The sequence below is a fragment of the Bombus flavifrons genome, unplaced genomic scaffold (genome assembly GCF_040668555.2).
Source record: "Bombus flavifrons isolate JBK064 unplaced genomic scaffold, iyBomFlav1_principal scaffold0100, whole genome shotgun sequence".
In the NCBI taxonomy this organism is placed as follows: domain Eukaryota; kingdom Metazoa; phylum Arthropoda; class Insecta; order Hymenoptera; family Apidae; genus Bombus; species Bombus flavifrons.
In genome coordinates this window covers 17739-35903 of record NW_027184845.1, presented here as the reverse complement: position 1 = coordinate 35903, position 18165 = coordinate 17739, and the positions used below count along the sequence as shown (strand labels likewise).

The following is an 18165-nucleotide window of genomic DNA, read 5'->3' as shown; positions in this document are numbered from 1 at the left end:
ATCAAAACCAAACTTACCCAAGATAAACCAAAAGAAATCCTTGCTGCGGGAGAGTGGCGGATCGCGCGTGTTGCCGGGGCAAGTGTCGATATAATAATGAGACTCTAGCCACCGGCCCTTCCACGCGCCGAAGAACAAAAATTATTCCCACAGTACTAACATAAAGATTCTCAAGAAAAAGACTAGACCAGCATGGAAGGCTCCAAGCCTCCTAGACGCTACCTCAGCAGAAAATAGAACCGATGGGAACTAAGTCGAAATACGGATTTTTGCATTCTCTCACGTACCCGCGATGGGAATCTGGAAGTTAAAAGACAAGATAACGAAGCAAAGGAGACATCAACGATTACAGAATTTGCATTCTCTCACGTACGAGTTCAGGAACCCCAAAACTGCAGCATCCCGATTCCCACGGAAGCGAACCACCAGTTGACCGCCACCCCGTGGGGGATGTTATTATAAATAAGCGCAGGAACATAGAAGATTTTTAATATATTGTCGTCATTCGCGCATTGCACCTCGACGGTCTCTTATTAATTGCTCAGTTTAAGTCACAAATTAAGTTAGAAATCTTTTTAAGTGTTCATTTCATTGGCGAGATTTAAAAAAAAAAAAAAAAAAAACATCCTCATAAATAAATATATTTATACCCGCGACGTTTATCCGAATAAATAAGCCGCAAGCTTATTTAGAGTGTATTTCTAATCAAAAATAAATAAACTACAGTTCTAATAATAATTATACCTGAGTCGAATAACTAAACCAAATAAAAAAAAAAATTTCACCGACGACTATTACGAGCCGATGGCCCCTGACGGAACAAGGTAAGAGTCTCAATTTTTATAAAATTTTCTTCTTCTCTAGTAACTTCGCCACATCCAGGAACCGAATCCGATTTACTTATCATCAATTAATACATTCAATTTCGTTTCAATTTTGAGAATAAACGAAGGGTCATTCGCTGCGTAGGCTTGTGAAAACGGTGTCTTCAATTACTGAAACACTCATTGATCTTCGCATTCCTCCTCCCACTGTTGGCAAAACATTGCCCGTCTTTGGGCAAGGCTTGCGAAATCACACGAGTTTTACGCAGAGAAGACTATCAAATTAGATCTAATTGACCGATATCTTCATTCTTGCCATCGTTGTATACGATTATAAAATAGAATAATTCCCTTCTGAATCTTAACCAAAGGATCATTCGCTGTGTTGGGTTGTGGATAACGGTGTTTCGACTATCGAACCATCTATTGATCTTCGCATTCCTCCTCCCACTGCTGGCAAAATACTGCCCATCTTTGGGCAAGGTTTGCGAAATCACACGAACCCCACACAGAGAGGATCATTGAAATCACTTTCTCGTAAACACTCAATTCGGAAGGCAAGAAGATCGAAACGGTAAAAAAAAAAAAAAAAAAAAAAAAAAAAAAAAAAAAAAAAAAATCACTCTAACAAATGAACTAAGGTCCAGTTCAATGATAGATTCATTGGCGAAATTAAGAGAGGAGGAGAAGGAAACGTAAAGATAAAATTTGCATCAAACGAAGAAAATTCGAAATCTTAACCAATCCATTAACGCGAACACTCTTGTTTTACCGTCCCTAAAACGCTATATATATATATATATATATATATATATACATATATATAACAACTTGAATAATTCCATATTCAAATTTAAATAAATTCTATACAACGAAATTGAACCGAACTCTCAAATAATTCCTACATACAGATATATACATACACATATATATATATATATATATAATTTTAAATAATTCTATACTGAAGTTTAGATAAATTCCGTGCGAACAAATCGAATACTTATTTTTATCCAACTTTAATCCTCTCCCGTGCGAGTATCCCTGCACATAGCAGGTTAGCCGAAAAACGTGGAAATTATTTTATCAGTAGCCTAACACTAGTCAACGCTATCCATAAGTAATTAATTTATCAATAGAATTATTTCGAAAATAAGTACAAGGAAATTTTTCTATTCGAAACAGTCCTCAGACTGTTTCTGGTGGCAGCAACTACCGTGTGAGAAATATTTCTTATACAGCCAATTAAATTTAAATCTTTCCCTTCAGATTAAATTAAAATCAAAAGTTTGAATTGACTTTAAACGAGTACGTAACAATAAACTTTCAACTTAGAAATAGATTTTAATCGAAAACCTTGATTCAATATCTTAAATATAATTATATCGTGTAAATTTTCCCCTCCTGACGAAACTCAACTAAATCGAACTAAATTAAATTAAATTAAATTAAACAAAACAAAATAAATTAAAACAAACACAAAAAACTAATTAAAATTAAAACAATAAAAAAAAAAAAAATCTTGCGAATTCAACGGTTTAAAATCAATTCAAACAAACAGGAACGTAACATTAGAGGGTTATATTTTTGGTGGCAGCGGTGGGATACGCTCCACAGAGGATTAAAGTTGTTACATTTATCAATAAATTATATACCTAAGAAATAATGGCGACCGGGCTAGAATCATTAGACGAAGACTTAATCTTGACGTTATCGGAAAAACTTAAAGCATGGGATGCGAATTTTCGCGACATGAGTACAAAACTCGCTGAAGTACAAAATGGCGTGTATGAACTCAAATCAAAAAGGGAACCTGAATCACCCGTATCGCCGCCGGGAACCCAACAAGAGACAATACAGCCAGGCGGATATGTCCAACCGATTAAACTAAAAGACGCGATCGAGTCGGTACCAGTGTTCGACGGCTATCGACCATCGGTATTTCACTTTTTAAGAGCTTGCGAGCGCGCGCGAAATATGATTCCTAGGTATCAAGAACCACAATTAGTAAAATTATTAACCAATAAACTCCGTGGACACGCGTTCCTCGCCATCGAAGATACGGAATTAAGAAGCCTAAACGATTTTGCAAATAAATTAAAGGATCTGTTCGGCCCAAAGAAATCTCTTAACGAATATAAAGGAGAATTAGGGACGATATTTCAACGACCCGGAGAAAACATATTAGATTATATGGATCGCGTTAGAAATCTTAGATTAGCAATAATGGACGGAGAAAGGGGCGACTACGGGATTATATCCCCCGACATCCAAGATACAATAGACTGGGAAACAAGAGAAGCCTTCGTTAAGGGACTCCCGAACGAGGTATATATGCGAGTAAAGCTAGCAGGATACCACACTTTAGAAGACGCGTATCGCCAAGCCGTCAAAGCAACACACGAATTAAAACAAATAAACGATAGAACGCGACCCCAACGACCGATACCTCCGAACAATTACAAACGCGAAAACGTACGTCCTTTGAACACTAACAACAATGTCAGGAATAACCGCCAAGATCGAAGATCAGTACCTCCATCACAGAATTACTCAAATGCTCCGAGACAAAATATTATCACATGTAACTATTGTAAAAAACCTGGGCATTTAGTAAAAGATTGCTACAAATTTAAAGCCCGTGTAGATGCCGGAATAATCGTACCCTATGCTTCGAGACAATCGGGAAACCAAACACGTCCTTCGGGAGAATGGGGCGAGCCTCGAAGGAACGATACGCCGAATCGCCCAAGAGTGCAAGCAGCAACCAGGAGACCGGCGCCGACGGCAACGAACAGAACAAGGGTAGCCGCCCCCGCAAGATCGACTCCACCACCTATAATGAGGAACAGGGCAAACGCAAAGCCGACCGAGAGGACGAACGAACAAGTATTAAATACTGTGGGAGAGACATCCCACAACCAAACGAGGTCACAAACAGAAAATTCAGAATCTCAAGTCAAGAAGGAAAAGGTGAAGCACAAGCAACCGGCGAAGGAGGATCACCAGGAGTTAGATTCGGATTCGGAAGGCGACCTCTCCGAATTATTTCAATAAAATTTAACGATTCCCCAACGACACCAACTGCGCGAATAGTTTCCCCAGAACTAAAAACTAAGACGAGTTTATTATTAGACTCTGGATCGGAGATTAATATTATCAAGAAAACTGCTTTACGCGATTCAGCCATCATCGACGATAAAGAATCAATTGAAGTGCGAGGAATTACGGCAACGAGCCTGGTCTCCCTAGGGCAGACGGTAATACAGGTTGCGGGCCATCCGGTTATTTTTCATGTAGTCGATGATTCATTGCTAATCGATCAAGACGGAATCCTGGGATCCGAATTTTTTGCAGGATGTAAGGCTCGTTTGGACTATGAGGGAAAACATATCAAATGGGGAAATATTTATATTCCCTTTGATACTAAAGAAAAGATAATTATACCTAAGCGAAGCTCAGTAACGTGTTCAGTAAATATCGCAAATCCAGAGATGAAAGAAGGATTTATTCCCAGAATCGAGCCAATCAAGGGAATCTATTTTGGTAATGCAGTTGTGAGGAATTATAGAGGAAAATGTTACATAAGGATAATAAATACTACCTCGAGGAATTACGAATTCACAACACCAACAATGGTAATTAAAGAATTTGAAAACCCCCCCCCGCTTCCTAGGACGGCGTGTAATACAGTTTTAAAATCGAAGGAGAGTAGATACGATCAAATAATTGAGTTACTACGGCTCGAACACTTAAACGAAGAAGAAAAGGAAAACGTTCAAAGGTTGATTCGTAATAATCAAGATAGATTTCATATTCCAGGAGATGCACTTGAAGCAACTGGAGTTTTGGAACATAAAATAATTACAACGGATAATATACCAGTTAATACTAAACAGTATCGATATCCACCAGTACATCGAGAAGAAATAAATCGACAAATTCAAGAATTACTAGATACGGATGTAGTGGAACCGTCGATATCTCCATATAATTCCCCGTTATGGATAGTACCCAAAAAATCCGACTCGCAAGGAAACAAACGCTGGAGATTAGTTATTGATTATAGGAAATTAAACGATAAAACGATCGGCGATGCTTTCCCACTACCCAACATTACAGAAATATTGGATCAATTAGGAAGTGCGAAATATTTTTCCACGTTTGACTTAGCATCGGGCTTTCACCAGATCCGTATGTCACAAGAAGACGCCCACAAAACTGCATTTTCGACACCATATGGACATTATCAATTCAAAAGAATGCCTTTTGGACTAAAGAATGCCCCAGCGACATTTCAACGTTTGATGAACTCAGTGTTATCCGGTCTACAAGGAATAGAACTATTCGTCTATCTGGATGATATAGTGATCTATTCTAGGTCCCTTCAAGAACATGAAATTAAATTTAATAAGTTAATGGAAAGACTGAGGGCAGCTAAATTACGATTACAGCCCGATAAGTGCGAATTTTTACGACACGAAGTGAATTATTTAGGACATATAATTAGTGAAGATGGAGTAAAACCCGATCCGAAGAAAATCGAAGCCGTATCAAAATTTCCGCGACCCAAAAGAGTGAAAAATATCAAACAATTTTTGGGATTAGCAGGATACTACAGAAGATTTATACCCGATTTCTCCAAGGTCGCAAAACCATTGACACAACTATTGAAGAAAGACACTCCCTTTAAATGGACGGAAAATCAAGACAAGGCATTCGAAGATTTAAAGGCAGCACTAATGACAAAACCCATTCTACAATATCCGGATTTTTCTAAACCTTTTAACCTTACTACAGACGCATCAGGGTATGCTATAAGCGGTGTACTAAGTCAAGGGCCAATCGGAAAAGATTTACCGATTGCGTATGCCTCAAGACTATTGAATTCTGCTGAACAAAACTACTCTACCATAGAAAAGGAGTGTCTGGCAATCGTTTACAGCGCGATGCATTTCCGACCGTATCTTTACGGAAGGAAATTTACTATCGTAACCGATCATAAACCCTTAGTCTGGATGCATTCTATCAAAGACCCTACATCGAGAATTTGGAAATGGAAATTGAAATTATCGGACTTTGAATTCGATATTGTGTACAAGGAAGGTAGGGCGAATGCAAACGCTGACGCATTATCTAGGAATCCTCCGGAAATTTGTCTACCAATCAGAAGGAGAGAGGAAGTCTCACCAATTCGCTATCCTGTCTCAAAAAGATTCGAAAAGGATACATCGTCTGAAGACTCTCCCATATTCGAAACTAAACCACGCGGCTTGCCTCAACCCACTGATCCTGCAAAACGAGAAAAGGTTTGTGCTCGGAAGTACCTTGCATTGGAAGAAACGCCCGTAAAATATTTTGACGAAGCACTAGCCGAGCTCGATGTAAATAAAGAAATAACTGATCGAGGGAAAAGGAGAATGGGTACAACAAGCGAAGAGGAGTATTCCGCCGAAACTCCAGAACTAACTCGACAACGAGAAAGGGATACGCATGTCTCAAAAAGATTCAAATTGGATACGTCAACCGAAGATTCTCCCATATTCGAAGCTAAACCACGCGCCTGGCCTCAAGCCAGTGATTCGAAAAATCAAGGAAAGGTTTATACCCGAAAACATCGTACAATAGAAGAAACCCCCATAAAATATTCTGATCAGGCACTGGCAGAAGTCGATGTAAATATAGATAGAGGAATAACCAAGCGAGAAAAAGAAGACACAGATACGACAGGCGAAGAAGAGCTCTCTACTGTAATTCCGGAATTAATTCCACAACGAGAAAAGGACCAGAGACCTACAATAATTGCGGAACAAAAAATTTCAGAAACCCGAGATTCAATTACAAGAGTAAATGACCATAAAATAATATTCATAGATGTACATGGCAACCCGATAGATAAAGGAGCCTTAGAAATGAAAGAGATGGGAAAATTGCCTCGTTACGAAGACGAAGATTTAATGTTGGAAAAAGCAAGATTGAACTGCGATTCCGGGAAATACATCGTATCTCTACCAATAAAGGAAAATAGGAATATTCCAATAGCACCAGAAAATTTATTAAACTCACTACGATCTCTACTAGATGTAGTAAATGAAAAACAATTTACTTCCTTTAGCATTAGCAAAGGAAATTTGGAGGAAATACCCTGGCGATATACAATCAGAAAATTAAAAGAAATATTTATGGAAAAAACCCTAACCATCACTATTTGCACGGGGGAAGTAATTACCCCGCCTGTGGAAGCGCGAAACAACATAATACGAGAAAAACATGAATCAAGTGTAGCAGGACACAAGGGAATAACAAAAACTTATCAAAGAATACGACAATATTATTATTGGGAAAACATGAAAAAGGAAATTCAAGATTACGTAAACACATGTAAGGAATGTCAATTGAAGAAACTCACAAGAATAAAAGCAAAACAACCGATGGTACTTACAGACACACCAGGTAAAGCGTTCGACAAGATTAGTATGGATATTGTAGGTCCATTGCCAAAAACTCAAAAGGGGAATGAATATATTTTAACTATCCAAGATTTATTAACAAAATACTCTATCGGGATTTCAATAGGAGGAATCTCTTCAGCCGAGGTAGCGGATGCATTCGTAAAGCAATTTATTTGTCGTTTCGGATCACCGAGAGCTATCCTCACTGATCAAGGAACAAACTTCACATCCTCGCTAATGAAGAAAGTAGCAAAGAGATTCCGCATCAAACAATATACCACGACGGCATATCATCCACAAAGTAACGGTTCGATCGAAAGATCCCACCACGTACTGATTGAATATCTCAAGCTATACATTGAAAATTCCAAAAACTGGGACGAATGGGTAGAATTAGCTATGTTTTCCTATAATACTTCTGTACACGAAGGAACGAAATTCTCTCCGCACGAATTAGTCTTTGGACATTTAGCCAGAGAGCCTACAGGTGAAGTAATAATCGAAGAGAACATGGAACCAACATACGCAGAATACCTCGGAGATCTGTTCGATAAAATTAACACGGTACAACGAATAGCAAGGGAAAATTTGATAAAATCTAAACTAAAATCAAAAGAATACTACGACCGACGAATCAACCCTCAAAATTTTAAAGTAGGGGATTCAGTATATCTATTAAAAGAACCTAGTAAAGGAAAATTCTCCGATCAATATACTGGACCACATAAAGTGCTAGAAATCTTGCAAAACCAAAACGTCAAGATTGAAGTAAAAGGGATTCCGCGAACAGTGCACCTAAACAAGTTAAAACTAGCGCATAACCGAAGTAAACAATAGACAAAACGATTTCAGTGGGCAAAATAGTACAATACTGTATATTGTAGTGCTGCTCGTTGAATAATACAAATAGTGGAAACCTAAAAAAAAAAAAAAAAAAAAAAAAAAAAAAAAAAAAAAAAAAAAAAAAGAGAGAGAGAAAAAAATATATAAAAAAAAAAAGAGAGAGAAAAATTATTAAGTGTGCTCCGATTATTGTTTGAATATAAAATGTGTGAATTCAATGAATAATTAAAATAGTGAAAGTGAAAGTTACCTTGTGAATAAGTAATCAACATGCAAGAAAGGTGTACGTGCAAGTATAGGTTGTGAATCTTTATTTGTGGAACGTAATGTACGACAACTACCTAAAATAAGTGAATAAATTAGTTTCAATTGTTTCAGTGCAAAATACAAGATTACTAAATGTCATAATTAAAACAAAAGCAAGTGTGACTCTGTTCGTCGAATAATACAGATAGTGGAAACCTAAAAAGAAAAAGAAAATTATTAAGTGTGCTCCGATTATTGTTTGAATATAAAATGTGTGAATTCAATGAATAATTAAAATAGTGAAAGTGAAAGTTACCTTGTGAATAAGTAATCAACATGCAAGAAAGGTGTACGTGCAAGTATAGGTTGTGAATCTTTATTTGTGGAACGTAATGTACGACAACTACCTAAAATAAGTGAATAAATTAGTTTCAATTGTTTCAGTGCAAAATACAAGATTACTAAATGTCATAATTATATTGTGGTTAAAACAAAAGCAAGTGTGACTCTGTTCGTCGAATAATACAGATAGTGGAAACCTAAAAAGAAAAAGAAAATTATTAAGTGTGCTCCGATTATTGTTTGGATATAAAATGTGTTAATTCAATGAATAATTAAAACAGCGAAAGTGAAGTTTACATTGTGAACAAGTAATCATCATACAAGAAAGTGTATGTGCAAATATAGGTTATGGATCCCTGTTTGCGGAATACAATGTACGACAGCCAGCTGAAATAAATGAATGAATTAACTTCAAGTGTTTCAATGCAAAATACAATATTACTAAATGTTATAACAATATTGTGATCAAATCAGAAGGAAGAGTGACACTGTTCGTCGAATAATACAGATAGTGAAAACCTAAAAGGGAAAAAGAAAACTATTAAGTGTGCTCCGATTATTGTCTGAATATAAAATGTGTTAATTCAATGAATAACTAAAATAGTGAAAGTGAAAGTCACCTTGCGAACAAGTAATCGCTATACAAAAGATTTACGTGCAAAATAGGCCATGGATCCCTGTTTGCGGAACACCATGTACGACAGCCAGCTGAAAGTAAATAAATGGATTAACTTCGATCGCCTTAATACAAGAGGCAACACTACTAAACGTCATAGCAAGACTATGAAAGCGTGACACTGTTCGTCGAATGGCACAGATAACAGGTAACCTGAAAAAAAAAAAGGGGGGAAAGATTACTACAAGTGCTCCAATTATTGTTTGAATATGAAAAGTAATAGTTCAACGAATATTTAAAACAGTGAAGGTGCAACTTACCTCATGAACAATCAAACACCATACAAGAAGCGCACAAGCATGAATTTCACAAATTAATAAGAAGAAATGAAATAGTTGATAAGTATAGAAAGTGGTTAGGAAGATAATTAAGATAGATTAATTGGAAGCTAGTAATAGATAGAACCAGAGTAAAGGATAGTATATTGTATTAACTATTATATCTAACATGTAGAAGCATACTTTGTAATACACAATAGCGGTCGCTCACACAATATATCATACACATATTGAATTAATAAATTAAACAGTACCTTTATGATCGCAGACATAGGATGATTGAAGGCAACCATAGTAAGTATCCAAGGTAATACCGAAGAATCTGATGATGATGTGAGAATGATCCAGGTAAGCAACGCAGCATCAAAAATCTAAAAAGAAATTTTTTTTTTTTTTACAAACAATGTTAATCTAACAAATACGACTTAATCACTAATAAAGGAACTAATTCATATCAAACATAAAATAATAACAATAGCAAACATAAGCAATAATAAAATTAATAGGGAAATAAGAAAGGTTAATAAACACAGAAATAGGTTAGAAACTAATCACGATAGACTAACTAAATATTAACAAGTCATGACTGAACTTAGTACCAAGGAATAAAGTTATAGTACATGAAAGCGACTGGTAACACAATACACAAAATACTAACTAAATTAAACGAGACTTATATAAACGCAAGTCACGTATAACCAAAACGATGACCATTGAAATTCGACAACAATATAACCCATGTTATTACATTAAAGTAACACGCGGTATCTACACGCACAATACCATGAAACACAAAACAACATTACAAAACACTACTAAATAAAATCATAACCAGTTATTTCAATAATACATTACTGTTGACATTAAAACAACACCATACCAAAGATACACGCGAGCGACCATGTTGAAAAAAAAAAAAAATACGTCGCGCACACCCCACACACACACACCTCAACACGAATAATAACCAATACAATGTAATGTAGGATCATGATAGTTATGTTAGGTACTAAATAAAAAAAAAAGAAGAGAGGAGAGTAAAAAAAAAAAAAAAAAAAAAAAAAAAGAGAGAAAAAAAAAGGGGAAATAATAAATAATAACTAACATATTCATAACATATTACATATATATTATATTATATACAGGGATACAATATTCATATAAAGGGACGGATCCGAACGAAACATATAAAAATAAAAATAAAATAAATAAAAAAAAAATATAATAAAAATATATATATTAATTGTTTTTGTATGTATGTACAGAACGAGTGGCGAACTCATCAATTCTGACATAGAAAATCCAGACGGACCCGAGCTCGCATTCGATCTGGAAGTGACAGAGGAGGTTGAGTCCTGCCTCTGTGTTCAGTTGTTATGTCCCGTTAACAATTATGATACCGGCTATTTTTGCCAAGACTGTTTCGACGGCCTGGATCCGGACGACCAGGACCTGTGTGAAGAGCCGCCCATCCATTTTCTATGCGGAGTACCTTTAAGAACACAAATATCACGCTGCACCATGTGCGGTATAAACATAGCAGACGTACAACCCGCTACATCATGCCTCCAATGCATGATGGTCTACTATAATCTGACTCACCTTGAAAGAGAATTTTTAGTTCAAGGAAGGATACTCCGCACCACCGAAATATAACGTACTTGTGTGCTGTGCACGAAAGGAAATACTTAAATCCACCTGTAAACAAACAACATTAATAACTATACATATAATTTTTATTCATGTTTACTAATATATATACACGCATGTTTTAAAGTAGATGATATTTGTAACACTCACTTCCATTGACAATGCAAGTGACTTATAAAATAAATTGTCATATTTATACACACACACATATATATATATACGAAAACAAGCTACACTTGTGACACTTTTACCTATTAATAATACATACTTATAACGATAAAATAAATCCCATTTATATTACTCATCAAAACGTACGCATATATGTATATAATTATAACTCACGTAGCCTTCATAAAATTATTTTCACTGACAGCATGTACATCAAACCTAAAATAGAACAAAGTTATAGAAAAAAGGGGGAAAAGGAAGAAAGGGAAAAGAGAAAATGTATAAATATAATTTCCTTTCTTTACACACATATATATATATATATATATATTAAAAGGTTATTCTTATTTCTGAAAACTCAAGAGTAAGAAACAATTTAATAAACTGTTAATAGGAAGATGAATCACCTGGTCATCGTACTTACCCTCATCAAAATAACATATGGCCTGGTAGGATACGACTGCAATGGCAACCACCTCAACGTTACCACCATCTCTTTAAACTCCATCGGGGACTGCAGCATACAACCTGCAACGACAGAAACCCAAGATATTTATATTCAACTACTGCAACTCTCAGAATTCGAATTTACCAGTGTAAGGCAATGCAAGGTGCAAATAACTCGAATTATACATTACTGTGGCATGCACTCCCACACGTCGGCAGTGCATAATGGATTCGCCGAATACCTTCAGGAAACAACTGCCCAACAATGTGCAAGAATGCACCAGGACGGCACGTTTTCACTCGGACCACAAAACCTCATAGTAGGCTTAAAGGATAATGCAACGGAAACGCAGTCGCTTATCCTAGCCGGCAAGCTAACAAACGACGGCAGCTGCCAGGGAACACAGTACGTAGACCCATACGGGAGCTGGGAAAGGGTAGTCGTACAAGCCACAGTGAGGATAAGTTTAAGATCAGGAGTCGTGCCAGTACGTATTGAAGCAAATAAAATTATACTGAAATCAGGAACAGTATGTACCTTCAGCGAAGGAAACTGCCTAGACGCTGAGGACGGGTACACTTATTGGCAACCACAACCGCCCTCACCATGCAAATTTGATCAATACGATGTGCTATATGAAGGAATTGCTACAAAGATTCAGGAAATAAGAACCAACAGGGAACCAGCACAACCAGTTTATGCATTGACAACACAAGAAGTAACCTTTGCACTGACTAAAACCGGAGAACAACCCCTGTGCGGATACACCTTACTATCGACAGAACACCCAAAATTGTTCCTGTTGGAAACAACAAAAGGGAATACGTTCATATCCAAAAGCAAGACAGCAGTTGAAAATCTGGATATATTCACCTACGTTAACTCTAAATTCGTTTATGTAGAAAAACATATTAAAAGACAAATGACGGCACTATACCATGATGTACTGACACAACGATGCACCACGGAAAAGAAGTTAATAGAAAACGCTTTAAGTTTAGCAATCCTATTACCCGATGAGTTCGCATATACAGTAACTAAAACCCCGGGACACATGGCCTTGATTGCTGGAGAAGCGGTCCATATAGTCAAATGCATTCCCGTGCAAGTAAAAATACGACACACAACGGAATGCTATTCGGAGCTACCGGTTTGGCAAGGAAATCGTACCGCATTTTTAACACCAAAGACACACATCCTAACTCAACATGGAAACCATAGGGAATGTAGTGCAATACTACCCACATTATACAATATCGACGGACTTTGGCACAAATTCCTACCAAAACCGATGGAAGCAATCGCACCACAAGAACTCCACCCAGACGTACGCCAAACATGGCAATATTCAGCACCATCATCATTGGCCACAAGCGGGATATACACCCAAAAGGACCTGGATACACTTCGAGACCACGTCATGTTCCCGGCAGAAAAAACAGCAGTCTTAAACACACTGGCCAGAGGGGCGACAGGAAAATCAATCGTCCCTGGAACGGTAAACATCCTGGGAGTCATGGACGAAAACACATTAACGACAATAGCAAAAAATACCGCATCGAAATTATGGTCTGGTTTCATGGAATTTGGAACGATCAGTGCAGCAATATTTGGAATAATTGTAATATTTAAACTAATCAAGACAATAGTAGACATAACTATACACGGATACCAGTTACGCGAGACTTACGGATGTGGAATCGCCCTACTAGGAGCAATATGCGGGTCAGTCACACACCTGCTATTATACCTCAAAAGAAGACGAAATGTCGACGATCCAGCGACACAACCTCAAGGAATATCAATAACACCAACAGTCACCCAACAACCAACAGCATCTACGTTCGCCTTGAGCGAACTCAAAGACACCATCAGTCAAATTTCCTCCGGAAATTTGAACTCCAAGGGCGGGGGTGTCACGTCCCGCGCTCCGCACGTGCCGTAACGAAAATACAAAGCTACTATACGGAAATCAGCGCGAGTAAAATTTGAATAGACCAAGGAACACACGCTACTGCAAAACAAAATAAAAGATTAACGAATAAGGGCGACTATAGACTAACTATAGGGATGAATATATACGAAACACAAAATATGTAGAATAAAATCAACCAATAAATAAATATATGCACATAACACTAAATAAATCTACCAATAACCGACACGATATTTAAAAACCTATGGTTCAATAAATCAACCAATAAATAAAATATAGGTATATAACATCAAATAAACCTACCAATATCCTATGAACTTGATAACTTGGCAAAGGATAAACCACGATTCGAAAAACTAACCGATAACTATCAGTATAAAATAAAGTCAATTAATAAACTGGACTAGATACGAACCGATCAAATAAAACAAGAATAAGTAGGATTATATATGACAAATTCGCAAAGGAGCAACAAGAAGATATACTACAATCAATCAACGAAGACGGAATATGTGAAATACAAAAGAAGAATTTAAATCAGTAAATAAAAATTAATTAATGAATTAAACGAGTGGCGAACCAAACGAGTAAATCAAGAAATAAGAATGACTACAGAAGGGAAATAATTGAAACAGCGGGAATACATTTTTTTTAATTAACAAAACAAATGATCAAAACAACTAACATCGCAGCAACTTGGAGTATTATACACAAATATATACATATATGTTAAACACATAACAATTTAGTAAATATTAGAAATAAAACTTTCAATACTATGTAACAAATCCAAAATTATCAAATTTCAAATATATATGCATATACGAAATCAAATGGTTAACAGTCTAATAAACACCTAACCTAAAATACACAATACTACACTATTAAAAAAAAAAAAAAAAAAAACTTATATAAAAATCACATTGACGGAAATATGTATATGTGTGCGCATTCTATACTATTAAATCAAATTAACAATCTGGTAAACATAAAATACATAATCAAAACTCGTGCTCATTCTAGTAAAGAACTACATATGAAAACTATACTACGAAACATGCATGTCTATATATATATATATAAAACCTAGATTTTAAACCAAGCTATTAATAATCTAATATAAAAGATATAGAACATACACATAGTACTATTGAAACTAACCAACTAACTACTTGTTAGCAAATCCAGCGATTAAAAATAATTAACACCGCCTCGACTGGGAGAATTGCGTACAGCATAAATATGTAAACCATATCAAACACATAATAATCTGGTAAACTTTCAATACTACGTTGTCACATTACAAAACATATAGGTATATATATATATAAAAACAAATAATTGACATATAACCTCAAATACACAATTAAAGAATTTTTTAACAAAAAAAAAAAAAAAAAAAAGAAAGGTCACACTATCAGAAATATATATATATATATACTTATGTGTGTGTATGCGTGTTCTATTCTACTAAATCAAAATTAACTAGTAAACATAAAATAAATAATTAAAACTAGCCAACATTTCAGTAAAGAATTTCATGAAACATGCACGCATACATACAAAATCTATATTTTAAACCAAATTATTAATAATCTAAATGAATATAAAAGATATAGAACATACAGTACTATTGAAACTAACCGACTAACTACTTGTTAGCAAATCCAGCGATTAAAAATAATTAACACCGCCTCGATTGGGAGAATTGCGTACAGCATAAATATGTAAACCATATCAAACACATAATAATCTGGTAAACTTTCAATACTACGTTGTCACATTACAAACATATAGATATATATATATATATAAAAACAAATAATTGACATATAACCTCAAATACACAATTAAAGAATTCTTTTTAACAAAAAAAAAGAGAAAGGTCACACTATCAGAAATATATACATATATACTTATGTGTGTGTATGCGTGTTCTACTCTACTAAATCAAAATTAACTAGTAAACATAAAATAAATAATTAAAACTAACCAACATTTCAGTAAAGAATTTCATGAAACATGCACGCATACATACAAAATCTATATTTTAAGCCAAATTATTAATAATCTAAATGAACATAAAAGAAGTAGAACACACAACATAACATTATTTAAACTAACTAACATTCGGATAACCTCAGAGAATTTTATATGAAAACTACACAAAAAAAGAGAGAGAAAAAATATATATGTATATTTATATATATGTGTGTACTTTATGTTATCGAACATTCTACTCAAAACAATAAAACAATGCTATTAATGAGTTATAAAATTTAACAACAATACTATTCGCATGTTATTATATGAACACACAATATATAAATATAGTATATATATATGTATATATATATATATATATATTATAAATACACAAACAATACTATCCTAACTGCGCTAGAATAAAGAAAATTAAGGCGGAGAAATAATTATTTCAATATTAAATAAAGCAAAGACCCGTCACTATACTGGAGATATTCACGAACAGCCATCTTAGATTGTCATAGCTCTTACACGTGTGCATCGGAACACATGCAATAGTTATACGCATTAAATAAGTGCAAAATAATGTTATTCTCGCCTCAACTACACGTCAAACATAAAAAAAGGGGGTTTTAATAATTAACAAATAAATAATAGATTCGGATATTAACAAAAGTCACTATATGCTAGGGACATTCACAGGCGGCCATTTTGGATAATCCACATGCGTATTAACCTTCTTGCTTTACAAATAAATTATATTCTCAATCAATAAAAAAAAAAAAAAAAAAGAAAGAAAAGAAAAAAAAAAAGAGAAAAAAAAAAAGAAGAGAATAAATATTTAGTACAAATGGGAGATCGTAATAAGGAAAGAATAAGTAATAATTAATACCTAATCAGCCGTAAGGAACAATCGTGAAAACACATTGTTAAGATTAATTAACATTTTTTCAAAATTGAATAAATCCTATGTGTAACTACATTATCGAACACAAATGTAAAAAAATATATATATATATATATATTATAAAAGAAATACAAAATAAAATATATAACTACACTATCAAACACAAATGTAAAAAAAAAAAAAAAAAAAAATATATATATATATATATATATTATAAAAGAAATACAAAATAAAATATATAACTACACTATCAAACACAAATGTAAAAAAATATATATATATATATTATAAAAGAAATACAAAATAAAATATATAAAAGTATACACACGTACTTAACAAACATAAAAAGAAATAAATTATGAAACAAGTATATAAACATATATATATATGTATATATATATATATATTTAACATACAACCAAAATAAAAGAAAACCGAAATTGTTAAACGGCGAAACTACAAATACAGAGCAACTATACTAAATCGAAATCAGGACAAGGAGCTCCAGGATAAAGCTCGCTAAACTTACACATACACCAATAACGTACGACAGGGGAAATTCCCCTTTCTCCAGAAGCATGATGGCGAAGATGTGCCTCCAGAACTACTTCAGGGATTTCATCAGGAAAACGCACCTTCGCGCAACGGTCAGTATCAACAACTTCAAATAGAGGAAAATCCCACTCGAGTATGACGGTTTCCGCATCAAAGAAGCTTTCGTCAACAACAGCAGAATTGTCAGAACTCGATTCCAAGGAATCAGCACTGATGTCACGCAACTCCTCCAACAACTTTGGTTCTCGTACTTGGTCACAATACCTCATACGTTTGCTGGGTCCTCCCGAATCACTCATGGATTCTTCGCTATCCCTCTTCCTCTTCCGCTAGAATAATACAAATAGAGCTTAATGGAACAAAACGGGATAAATTAAGCGGACTAAAAACAAGACAAAATACGCACTCGCGAAGCCTGCATAAGAACCTCTGATAAAATTGCCTCCGCAACCATCGTCCAAACGTCAAAGTCCAAATCACCGAAATCTACGTTTATGAAAATAGCAAAAATCGAAAATCAAATTAAATCCCAAAAGCAACCATAACATGGAAATATTCATCAAAACCAAACTTACCCAAGATAAACCAAAAGAAATCCTTGCTGCGGGAGAGTGGCGGATCGCGCGTGTTGCCGGGGCAAGTGTCGATATAATAATGAGACTCTAGCCACCGGCCCTTCCACGCGCCGAAGAACAAAAATTATTCCCACAGTACTAACATAAAGATTCTCAAGAAAAAGACTAGACCAGCATGGAAGGCTCCAAGCCTCCTAGACGCTACCTCAGCAGAAAATAGAACCGATGGGAACTAAGTCGAAATACGGATTTTTGCATTCTCTCACGTACCCGCGATGG

At 35.1% G+C, this 18165-nt stretch overlaps 1 long non-coding RNA gene across 1 annotated transcript in view; it reads right to left on the bottom strand.

Annotated features, from left to right (window-relative positions):
- LOC138189504 (uncharacterized) overlaps positions 1-9058 on the bottom strand; it is a 78798-nt gene extending 69740 nt beyond the window's left edge. Inside the window, exon 1 of the long non-coding RNA XR_011176060.1 lies at positions 9005-9058. This is a non-coding gene — a long non-coding RNA (uncharacterized LOC138189504). The remainder of the gene's footprint in view (positions 1-9004) is intronic.
- Positions 9059-18165: the final 9107 nt, after the last annotated feature.